This window comes from Rattus norvegicus, chromosome 12 (genome assembly GCF_021556685.1).
Source record: "Rattus norvegicus strain SHRSP/BbbUtx chromosome 12, alternate assembly SHRSP_T2T, whole genome shotgun sequence".
Taxonomy (NCBI): Eukaryota; Metazoa; Chordata; class Mammalia; order Rodentia; family Muridae; genus Rattus; species Rattus norvegicus.
The window spans coordinates 5356949-5369321 of NC_141545.1; the positions used below are offsets into that span (position 1 = coordinate 5356949).

Consider the following 12373-nt stretch of genomic DNA (forward strand, 5'->3'; position numbering starts at 1 on the left):
CATTATCTACCTTCCTGAATTCCCAGGCCCAGGCCCGAGGTAGTTGGGGCTTAGACCATGATCCTGTATTCATAATGTAGCTAACAAGGATAGATAGAGGATGAAAAGGCCTCAGATCTAGTAAAACCTCGATTTTCATGGGTTCTTAGGTGCCTGAAGGAGTCCCTTAGACACTGTCATCTCGGCCTTCTGCCTTCTTGCCAAGGGTCTGCAGAAGCCATGGTAAAATCCTGCCTAATCACACAGGAGTGATAGAATCATGTAAACCGTTTCAACATTGTTTTCATTACCTTTGATTACTCCCTTGAACAGCATCATAATGACAAAGCACAAAATGGGGACTGGGGGTATATTGAGGATGTCAAAAGCCCAGTAGATCTCTGAGATAGTTCAGTGAATAGGGTTAGGGTGTTTTGTACTGTTTCATGTAATGTCCTTTTGATTATTTGCACGTGTCCAAAGTTTTAAAGTCTGCATGCACATTGACGGTTTTCTTCCATACCTTGTTCATTCACCTTTAATTGGCTAGTTTTGATTATGAATGTTCAGCTATTGCAAGAAACAATCTTGAGGGAGTCATTAAAAGTTTGAAACAGTACCTGGAGGAAATTTTAGCTATTTTTTTGGGAATTTTCAGTGTTTTGGAAAAGGCAGCTTCCCACACAAAAGGTTTTACTAAAAAAAAAAAATCATGTATTCTTAGCTTCCTCTCTCCAGCAGATATCAGTGAATTTAGTTTCCCAGACTTGACCATACTTTTTTCCCCTCATAAATGCCTACTTCTGAAAGAAGTATCACTGATTTTGATTTACATTACTACAAACATGAGAGATTGCTTTGAAATACAGGGCCAGCCTATCAAGTCTAGACTTACAGTGTTTGAAGTCTGTGGTTCTTCTCACAAGTCATGTGCTTTATAGGATGTCCAACTCTATTTCTTCAATCACAAGATTACTATGTACATTTGACACATTATCAGATTACGGTTTTATGTTATAAGATTTCGAGCTCAGTTATATTCTTGTTTAAATTGATTTCTGAAAACTTGCATTTCTGTATTCATGGTGTTTACTATACTGTGGAGTGGGTCCAGGCCTCTTGAAAGTGTGTGGAGTGCCTGAACTGATGTATTATTATTTTTCTTTATATTAATCATTCTTGCTTTGATAGGGGCTGTGACTGTTTCTGCTACAGGTCCACCCATTAAACCTTGTATAATGGTGCCTTCCATAAATTCTCCTACTGCAAGTGCTTGTAAGGACTTTCTACTAAATTTATTTAGGCTGCTTTACTGATAATTAATATTATCTATTTCTCCACAATATAATTTTGGTGATTTAAATGCTTGTAATCATATAGAACTCCAGATTTTCCAAATTCTATTTCATAGTGTAATTTCTACTGGTAAAGTTGTATCTGGTACTACAAAAGGGGCTTCTTTTATTGTGGCTGATCCAGGTACTAGATTTAACCTTCCCAGTGGGTAATATGTTGGCATGATTATACTAGTTTTATAGATTCCAGCATAATTTGTGGTAATATTAAATCCTTTATGTCAACTAAGCAAGGAGTGTTATGTGAGTGTTCTGATTTGTGGCAATCTTGTAATGGCATGTGTAGATATATGATCCTATTCCAGTCATCTGGTCATAACATCGGACTTGTTTTGTGTTTCTGTACTGTCCAGTCCTGTTATTGACATTTGCCAATCCTGGTATTGAAGATATGGCACTATGTAAGTAACGTAATATGTTAGGCCTGAATGATGTATTGTCCTTGCACTATTTCCTGTAATTGCCCATGTGTTCCTCCATCACACCATAATTTCCAGTGCTTTGATGCAGTGTTTGGGTGACAGCCTGTCCAAAACATATGGGCAGAGTACTGCCATTGTTTGAGTTGCTGTCAGGTTGTGTTTTTCATATCTAATATTATTTAGCCCTGTGTAATTAAGCTAGGTATATTTATCCAATCACTCATGCAAGGGATACATGGTGGCATGGAACTGAATCTTACAGATATGTTCCTTGCTGGAAAGCTGACAGTGGTTTAATTTCCTGTTATCCAAGGGTACAGGGAATTCCATTCATGTGCCATTTACTGCTGTATCTCAATTGTATCTAATAGTTTAAATTCTACATTACATATCTTCTTGTAATGATGCTCATTATATTAAGTTATATTTTGCAATTTTAATGTAAAATATATTCCTATTGGTTCTAAGGTTATACTTTCTCTCTTACATCCAAATTTATTTGGTGATTATTTTGCTAACATGGATATGTTTCTTCTAAATATTGGAATATTTAGAATTATGCATGCACTTATTAAACATAGCTCTAACACTTGAAATGTTGGGCCATACTTAATAACAGTGGCATTTCCTTGGGTTCTTTCATACATATTTGTATTATATCCATTCTTTTCATCTTACCTGTATGTCTCACTGGGGTGATACCATGCTAGTTGTTGTCTCCCATGTCTGTATCCTTTGTACCAATAGTAATTGAAGGAATGAGCATACTTCGTCCATAAGTTATTAATTCTCAATTGAAATGTTGCCCATATTCTATCATCCATCCACCATCAAGGTATCCTATACAGTGGGTCTAAAATATTAGGTCTATTGGGAGGCCATGATAATTGTGGTCTAGGGATAATGGTGGTGGATTTTGCACCATGTGTAGCGGGGTTAATGATATTCCCAGTGCTGATGGCTATCACTAGTGACCCTGGGTGTACCAGCAGGAGTGTGATTGGAAACATGAGCATGAGTGTTGGCACTCCTGGTTGTACTGCTATTCTTTTCCCTATTACTGGAATTTTGAAACAGGTAATTCTGGATAACTAAATACATAATATGTACTTATTTCATAAATTCAGCAATATAATATAACCAACAATTCACAATTTAACAAGCAAAAAGATAGTAGAAATTACTAATAAATGTAGAAGCAGAAGAGTAATGATAAACTCTTGATCTGTACCTCTGTATTTAACCAGCAAATTATATAATTGGCAATAAGCCTTGTAGCATCATTAATGTTACATAATTTTGCATAAAAGTTTAATTCCAGATTGATTACTGGAACAATTCCTAGGAAAATGATGGCATTCAGGGTTTTTCTATTAAAAAGTGCTCTCTCTCTCTCTCTCTCTCTTTCAACCCCCACACACACTCATACACACACACACACACACACACACACACACACATACATACATACATACATACATGTACAGACACACAAACACACATGCATGCCACCAACACTCTTTGCCTACTAGCATGTATTAAGTCCTCCAGTTTGGTTAGCTGTAATCTTCCCTTGGTGTCTGTGGTCCACACAGTGTTTCCAGTTCTTGGGGCTATGATTTCTGTGTGATTCAATTTGTTCTTTTGCCTGCAGATGCAAGTATAAGTTTGACTTATATTCCTGTGTTCTTCTGTTTAGGTAATCTATATCTGTTTTCATGCTGAGGACTTCTTCTTTTGGGCTTTTATTATCTATTCTAGGTATGTTGTTGAGTTCAAAGATAGCCTTTGTTAATGCTTCTGTCAATGGTCTGTCTTTATGCATCATTATTTTACCTTTAGTAGTCCATTGAATCTCAATGCTGCCTGCTGCCGTGGGTTTGTATGTTAGGTTTTTAGCTAGTCTCTGTACAATCTTAAATGTAAAACGGGTTCGCTGATCACTTTGGATTAGTTAAGGTGTTCCACAGACTGAGATCCATGACCACAAGATTAAAATAATTCATTTTTGTTCTGGCTTGGATTCCGACTTGGCCATACCTAATCCTGTGCAGATATCTACTATAGTGCAAACATATTGCTGTTTGAATTAATTAAATGGTCCCATGAAATCACTTTTGAGTGTGTGATGGACATGTAATCTGTGTGTTTCTATCCTTTTGTAGTTGTATGTAAATCTGGTTTTAGTACCAGGGCTTCCCTCACTTTTCTATATGGCATTTTTGATCTTATTCCAAATTACTGCAATGTTGATTTGAATGAACCACTGGTATGGTGCAGAGGTGCCTGTGTGTCCAAACAATTAATGTATCTGCCCTATTTCTTCTTTTGTAATGTTCTTTTGTGTATGAGAATGTTGTTTAACCAACTGTCTTTTGACCTTAAGTTCTGTGGGTCCTATATTTTCTCTTTGATATTGGGATTTGAGTTTCAGTACCAAGTTTGCTAAACTATCTACCTCATTTTTTATTTGGTTTGCAGGTCATCTCCATTTTGATCAGCATCTACCTAATATAGTGTTATTTTAATGTCTTTGACTATATGTGGTAATTCTTTCTGGCATCTTTAGACCAAAGGTCTTTACCATGATTTTTCCAATTAGACAGTCTCCATTTCCCTGACCAAATTGTTATACCACTAGATAGACACTAAGGATCTGTGGAAAGGTGTATATCCTTTCCATGATCAAGGGGCTGTCCAGCTGTCAGAAAGGCTATTAATCCCATATGCTGGGCTGATATGCTTTTTCCTTCCTCTATTTTCACCATTTTATCTTCTAGCCTGAAAGATGCTACTTTTCAGCACACCAGGTTCTTTTTATTAGTGGCTGAGCCATCAACAAACAAGGCAATAACCAGTGAGGAGATGTATTGACCTGACACCTATTATCCTATGAATATCTGTTGCTGGGGAGAGGGGTTGTTGAGTGTGATGGGTATTCGGCTCTCATTGAGTGATGCCAGTATGTGCTCTGACACCATTGCTACCATCCCTTCTGCAGTCAGGTTTGCTCCTCAAAGGATCTCTGAAAGGTACCATTTCCACTGAAGAGTACCCTTCCATGGGTAGACATGTCCATGCCTTTTCTAGTCCTTTCCCCATTCTAGAACGTGTACAGTGGATCAGAGAAATACTGGGTTTCCTCTTAGGATACTGCAGGAGGTTTGGAGTGCTTGATACACAGTGTTTACAAACAGTGAATACTTGGTATCTGACCAAGGGAAGAATTTGCAATAAAATCCAACTGGTTTGATTTGAGGCTGCTTTACAAAAACATTCCAATTTCCATGCCTTTCATAAACTGGATATGTATTACTACTGTATCACCTGTATTAATATAGTTTAAATTACTATATTGCTCTACGTATTCTAATATGGTCTTTACTGTGGTCCCCAAATGAAGCCAGATGTATTTTTCACTATGTTATATAGTGGCTGGAGCAACAATTATAAATAGTTTGTGTATTGTCTCCAATATCCAAATAGGACTATGAGATGTTGTGTTTCTGTTTTATTTAGTGGTCTTTGTAAAATTTTTATTTTATTAATTACTTCAGGTGGTAGGATGGTCCCTTAGTGGATCCTGAGGTATTTTACTTCCTCTGCTGTTTCCTTCACCTTATCCTTATTAATGGTCCATCCTTCAATTGTTAAGTCTGCTATTAAGTCAGCCACTGTTTTCTATAGTATCTGTATCTCATTTGATATTAGTAAGAGGTTATCTACATACGAAAAGATGCTGATTTACTGTGGTGTTTGAAATGAGTCTAATGCCATCAAATTGCATTCATCATTTGATGGTTCTTATATCCTTATAGAACCCTTGTAAATTGGTATTATTTTCCTTCCCATGAAAATGTAGTTATTTCCCAAGAATTAGGGTGTAAACGAATTCCAAAGTATTTGTCTGTTAAATCTACAGTGGCTAGTCATTTATGTTGCCTCTTATCTTATTCTTAGAAATATGTCTTCTACATCTGTTAATTGTCCTTGCATTTGTTGTGTAGGATTATTTATATTTCTGTAGTCTATTCTTAATCTCCATTTGCCGTTTGTTTTTTTAACTGCCCAAATAGGGCTAGTGTACTTGAAGCTATGTGTTGTTCTGTGAGATTTTCGTTCAATAAAGATACTATGGTCTCTTTTACTTCCTCCATCTCCCCTTTTATGGGGTATTGTGATGTGAAGGAGGGTGGTGTTTTGGGAAATTCTATCTTTGAGATTTTAACTGTGGCTATCCTTGGTATTCTCTTGTAATTTAAAAAATTTGGTAACAATTTCTGTATTCCTAAAATACACAAATAATAATATGGTGTCAGCTCCCTTCTCTCACAGTTTTGCTATATAAGACACATCCTTCCTGACATTTTGTGCATAATATTTCCTTAGATCATTTAATTCCTGTGAGTTGTATGCTCTAATTTTCATGTATTGCATCTGTAGGTTTCGTCTGCCCTGCTCCCCATATTGGTGTTTAGAATAGGGAGGTTGTTACTGGTAATGAGGTGACTATTCCTAAAATAGTAGTCCTAAAATATTCTTGGGGGAACTAGATAAAGTGAAGTCCAATTCATAATTTTTATCTTAAACTTGTAATGTTAATTTGGTTATGAAGGTTGTAACTCTTCCTCCAACTGTTTCTACTTCTATATGGCCTAACACTTTTCCTGTGCTTAAAATTTGTGCTTCACCTTAGGTATAAACATGTATTTCACTAACAGTGTCCAGTAGCCATTTTACCATCTTAGTGGCGCCATTGGTAAACAGAATTGGTAGTGCTATTTTGGGTTTTGGATGTGGCAACCCTGAGACCTGAAGAGTTTGAATGTGGGATGGCATCTCAGCCTGTTCCTGAATGGGAGCTTGTTCCAAGGTCTTGGTCCTGCGTTCAGCTCTCGGTTTTTGTTTGTTTGTTTGTTTGTTTTTTGTTTTTTGTTTTTTTTATCTTATGTTTGTAGGTACTCAGCCATTTGGCCCTGTCAGCCCTAAAAAAAGACTTCTAGGAGTTTGTTCAAAGAGGCATCTTGTGGTATTAAATGATCTGTTTGATCCTGGTCTAATCTGGAGGTAGGTATTTGTTTTTCCAAACAGTCTAATATTTTTAACTCTCCTTATTCTATCCACCTTTCTACCCTTAATAGTTAGAGATACTACTTTCTCTGAGTCTAAGTCTCTGTTTGCTTTTAAGAGGCATATGATGTTTGCCATGGTCTGCCATCCTTGCAATGATCCAGACAGTGTCATTCTGAGATGTTTTGGAACTCCTTTTAACAGGATGTTCATAAACTGGGGCAACATTGGTGCTGCTTGAGTGGAAGACACCTGGTTATAGATATAATGAAGTACTCCTAGTTTTATTGCTAATTTTATTGCTTCCTGCAGGATATGCCACTTAACTGACGCCTCAAATTGAGGTAAATCTAAAGAAGGAAATACATCTCCAAGCTGCAGTTATCCAATCGATCAGTGAGTGCATATCTCCTAGGGAGCTTTCCAATATGTGCTCCAGTCCTTTGAACATGGTGGGATTTTCCACCATATTACTAATTTTACACATTTCCTTATCTGAAAATAATATGGTGTCTGCTCCCTCTCTCACAGTTTTGCTATATAAGACACATCCTTCCTGACATTTTGTGCATAATATTTCCTTAGCTCATTTAATTCCTGTGAGTTGTATGCTCTAATTTTCAAGTATTGCATCTGTAGGTTTGGTCTGCCCTGCTCCCCATATTGGTGTTTAGAATAGGGAAGTTGTTACTGGTAATGAGGTGACTATTCCTCTATCATGAGATTCCAGGGCATCTTTAAAGTGGTTAGAGTACTTCAATTTCTTGGTAATATTTATGGCTAGCTTTTTCCCCTAGGTCTGTCTTTGTCTTAATTGACTCTACTTTACATAAGTATACTGAGGACTTCATTTTGTGCTGCTCTTTCATTATAGGTTCCACCTGCTGTGGTGTTGTTAGGAGTATGTCCATTTTAACCTTCTCGCACTTAGTTTTCTTTTTAATTATATGGTTAGTATACTGCCAAGCCCTTTCCACTAAGTCAGAGGTTTCCTCATCCTCTATTTTTATCTTTTTAAAAACTATTGATGAGACTTTTAATTCAATTCATTAGGTCAGTATTTTGGCAGTGTGGTACAGACTTCCTCCTTTTTCAGATATCCAATAAAATTAATTTTGGATGCGCTTTTTTATAAGTTTTTGAATAATTTATCTGCCTGTCTCACTCTCCTTTCTGTAGCCACTCTTTCATCAGGCAAGGGGTTTCTACCCTTATCCTTCTGAGCTATGTTGGCACCAATGACCTCTTCTTCCCAGGACCTAGGTCTATTGGTATCATGGTGTCATTCAGCCATGGGCTGTTGGATCTAGCTCTCCACTTCTCTTCATCTCAACTTTAGAGGCTCAAGAAATTTGGCCTACTGCTGCTCTATTGACCTACTCTCTTCCCGTGACTTAGGTTCGGGTTGGCTTCGTAGCATCCCTTAGACTCAAGAAATTCAAAATTCAAGATACACAAGAAAGTGCATGATGAATGAGAGTTCTAAGTCACAAGTAAGAGAATATCCAAATTATATTGCCACTAATATGATAGACCACGTTTAGCAGTATATGTCTAGCCAGGCTCCAGTTTAGTTTTCTACTTTCTGTCTTAGGAACTATGAAGACCGATCCAGCAGGCTTCCCCAACTGTCATGAGGTAGGGCACATGAGATGCCTCCTACCCAAAGTAAGGTAAAAGGATGTAGTTCTTTATTTGCCCAGTTGATGAGGACATATAATCACATTCACACAATACTCATTCCTTAGGAACCTCTGTTCTGGTCCATAGTCATTTTGGCATATTTGTTAAGTTCTGTGACCAAACTGTGCTTCTGCTTGCTGAAATTCAATCTGGTCTATGGATTCCTCTTGTTCACCAATGGGCAGCTGGGTTGGTAGACTCAGTGTCACTGTAAATGAGATGGATTCCAGGAGTTAATGTTTTGCAGTGATGAGAGGTGGTTCTTTAAGGTTCTTTTGGCCAATCCTATTTAGGTCACATACATTATTTCCTAAGGGCATATTACTATCGGGCTCACACATATACTTACAGCAGTCCTTTACACAAGGTGTTTCTTAACAGTTGAACTTCATTTTTCATTGTATTCCTTAGATTAGGGCCTATACTTACCTATCAGGCACACACAAACACACACACACACACACACACACATACCCTGGTCCCTTATGCAGGGCGTTTCTTAAATGTTCCATTAATTTTTTTGATTCTTATTGTTTTGTCCATCTTTATTAAATTGTATATTTCTTATTTACATTTCAAATGTTATTCCCTTTCCCAGTTTCCAGGCCAATATCCCAATAACCTCTCACCCTCCCCTTCCATGTGTGTGGTCCCCTCCCAATCGTGCCCCTATTACCGCCATCCACCCAACAATCACATTCACTGGGGGGTCCAGCATTCACATGTCCAAGGGCTTCCCCTTCCACTGGTGCCTCTACTAGGATATTCATTGCTACCTATGAATTTGGAGGCCAGGGTCAGTCCATGGGTAGTGGATTAGTCCCTGGAAACTCTGGTTGGTTGGCATTGTTGTTCATATGGGGTCTCAAGCCCCTTCATCTCTTTCAGTCCTTTCCATGATTCCTTCAACAGGGGTCCCATTCACAGTTCAGTGGTTTGTGGCTGGCATTTGCCTATGTGACAAGTTATGACTGGGTATCTCAGGAGAGATAAACATCTTGTCCCTGTCAGGCTGCACCTCTTTGATACATGCATCTTATCAGGTTTGGTGGCTGTATATGTATGGGCCACATGTAGGGCAGGCTCTGAATGGGTGTTCCTTCAGTCTCTGTTCTAAACTTTGCCTCTTTATCCCCTCCTAAGGGTATTCTTGTTACCCTTTTAAAGAAGAAGTTTTGTCCTCCTTCTTGAGGTTCATGTGTTCTGTGCATCTTGGGTAATTCAAGCATTTGGGCTTATATCTACTTTTCAATGAGTGCATACGATGTGTGGTTTACTATAATTGGGTTACGTCACTAAGGATGATATATCCAGAAGAAGAAGAAGAAGAAGAAGAAGAAGAAGAAGAAGAAGAAGAAGAAGAAGAAGAAGAAGAAGAAGAGGAGGAGGAGGAGGAGGAGGAGGAGGAGGAGGAGGAGGAGGAGGAGGAGGAGGAGGAGGAGGAGGAGGAGGAACAGGAACAGGAACAGGAACAAGAAGAAAAAGAACAAGAAGAAAAACAAGAAGAAGAAGAAAAAGAAGGGGATAGGGGAAGGGCGAGGAAGGAGGAAAGGAAGGGGAATGGAGTGAAGATTGAGATGGAGAGTGGGAGTAATAGGAGGAAGAGGAAGAGAAGATGGAAAAGGAGGAAGGAGGAGAAGGAGAAGAAGACGAAGAAGAAAAAGAAAAGAAAAGGAAGAAGAGAAGAAGAAGAAGAAGAAGAAGAAGAAGAAGAACAACAACAACAACAACAACAACAACAGAACAAAAAGAACAAGAAAAATAACAAAAGGATAAGAGAAAGACAAAGAAAAAGAGGAGGAGGAGGAGGAGGAGGAGAAGTAGGAGAAGAAGGACAAGAAGGAGGAAGGGAGGAGGAGAACAAGAAGAAGAAGGAGGAAGGAGAAGGAGGAAGAGGAAGAGGAAGAAGTAGAACAAGAAGAAGAACAAGAACAAGAACAAGAAGAACAAGAAGAAGAATAATTAAAAGAAACACAAGAAAAGAACAAGACCTAGCACAAGACCAAAACCAAGAAGAACCATAAAAAGAAGAAGAAGAAGAAGAAGAAGAAGAAGAAGAAGAAGAAGAAGAAGAAGAAGAAGAAGAAGAAGAAGAAAAGTAGAAGAAAGGGAAGGAAAGGAAGAAAAAATAGAAGAGGAAGAAATCAGGAAGGTTGAGAAAAGAAGAAAAAGAAGAACAAGAAAAGGAGGAGGAAGAAAAACAAGAAGAAGGAGGAGGAGGAAAAGAAGAAGAATTAGAAAAGAAGAAGCAGAAGCAGATGAAGAAGAAGAAGAAGAAGAAGAACAACAACAACAACAACAACAACAACAACAACATCAACAATGAGAACAAGAACAAGAAGAAGAGCAAGAACAAGAACAAGAACAATTAAAAGACACTCCACTTCTGGGGTGACTGCTTGACCCTGGGGACAAGGAGATAGGATCAAAAAGCCAAAATCTTCTGCCTGCTCCACCCCTAGCAAGGCCAACCATCATTAGGTCTGCTGTGGCCACTCTGGACTCTTCCAGGAAACACTGGTCAACACAATCCTAAATATATAAAGCCAACAGCAACCACCCTCCCCCACTTCCCAACCCATTCCTATGCACTGAATTTCCTGCTGCTTTCTAGGACAGAACGAGCATGCTTTCATCAGGACTGCCAGTGCACAGCTATTTTTCTATTACAACCCTCAGTAGTCTAAAACACTTGAATAACAACAAGTACAACAATATAAAAATTAAATCTAATCTTATGAAACTAATAAAGGTTTCTAAGTGGAGAGAAATAATTTCTTAATTAAATTCAGGAAACTATAACCAAACATGGGTAGACTTTTAAAGTGAAATGAATAGATATTAGAAAGTATAATAAAAACAATCAAAGATGTAAAATAAATGAACAAAGTTATTCAAGACCTGAAAATGTAGTGAGAAGTAATAGAGAAAACAAAAACTGAGCCAATTCTGGATATAAAATGGAAAACCTATAATAAAGAAGAGCAAATACATACACAAGCAATACAAACATAGTGCAAGGGAGAAAAAGAGAGAATCTTGGGCATATGAGACATAATAGAAGAAATTGAAAAATTTGACATAGAAAATGCTGAATCTGAAATGTTTCTACCACAACTCATCCAGGAAATTGAACACTATAAGAAGACCAAACCTGCCTTTCATCCTGCATCTCTGCTGGGCTTAGATCTCATGCTCCAGCTCCCACTGTCCAAGATTGTTGGCCTTGCTAGGGGCTGAGAAGGCAGTGGATTTGGCTTCTTTATCTCATTTGGCTCTCCCTGATAACAACAGGCCTCCCGGGAGTCATCCCTGAGAGACAGGATGACTCCCAGGAGGACCATCATGATGAAGCTAACGGGTGAGATCACCCTGCCCAACACAATATCTAACCTTATTGGTACCCTCACAGAGCCCTGTAAATGCAGGACTTATTGCCCTCGCAGAAACAGATCATCCTTCCAGTCTACAACTGTGCCTGGACTCAAATTTGGTACTATAACCACTATTCTCCCCAATAATACCCAGCAAGAGGATGACACTCTGGAGGTCATAAACAGAGGCAGACTGCCTCTGGGAGGTCCATTATAAGGAGGATCACTGAATGGACAGTCAGAGCCAACATGCTAGTTATATCCAGTTGGAACCTGATGGCAAGGGGCAAGCAAAAGAACATAAGCATCAGATACCAATTTCACCAGTTCCCCTATCCAGTATCCCTGGATGAGCAAAAGCATGTGGAAAGTAAGATTCTTACCTGAAATATCATTTCCTAAAGATGATAGAGGACCTTAAGGAGATCATAAATGATTCCATTAAAGAAATATAGGAAAAAATAGGTATACATGTAGAAGTCCTTATACA

At 38.3% G+C, this 12373-nt stretch overlaps 1 long non-coding RNA gene and 1 pseudogene across 2 annotated transcripts in view; one reads left to right on the plus strand and one right to left on the minus strand.

The window, feature by feature from the left end:
• Positions 1 to 12373, plus strand: part of LOC148001994 (uncharacterized) — a 741081-nt pseudogene that overhangs the window by 401378 nt on the left and 327330 nt on the right. The window lies entirely within an intron of this gene.
• The window catches only part of LOC120099624 (uncharacterized), a 67546-nt gene continuing 63668 nt past the window's right edge, over positions 8496 to 12373 (minus strand). The window contains exon 3 of the long non-coding RNA XR_015634496.1: positions 8496 to 8717. This is a non-coding gene — a long non-coding RNA (uncharacterized LOC120099624). The remainder of the gene's footprint in view (positions 8718 to 12373) is intronic.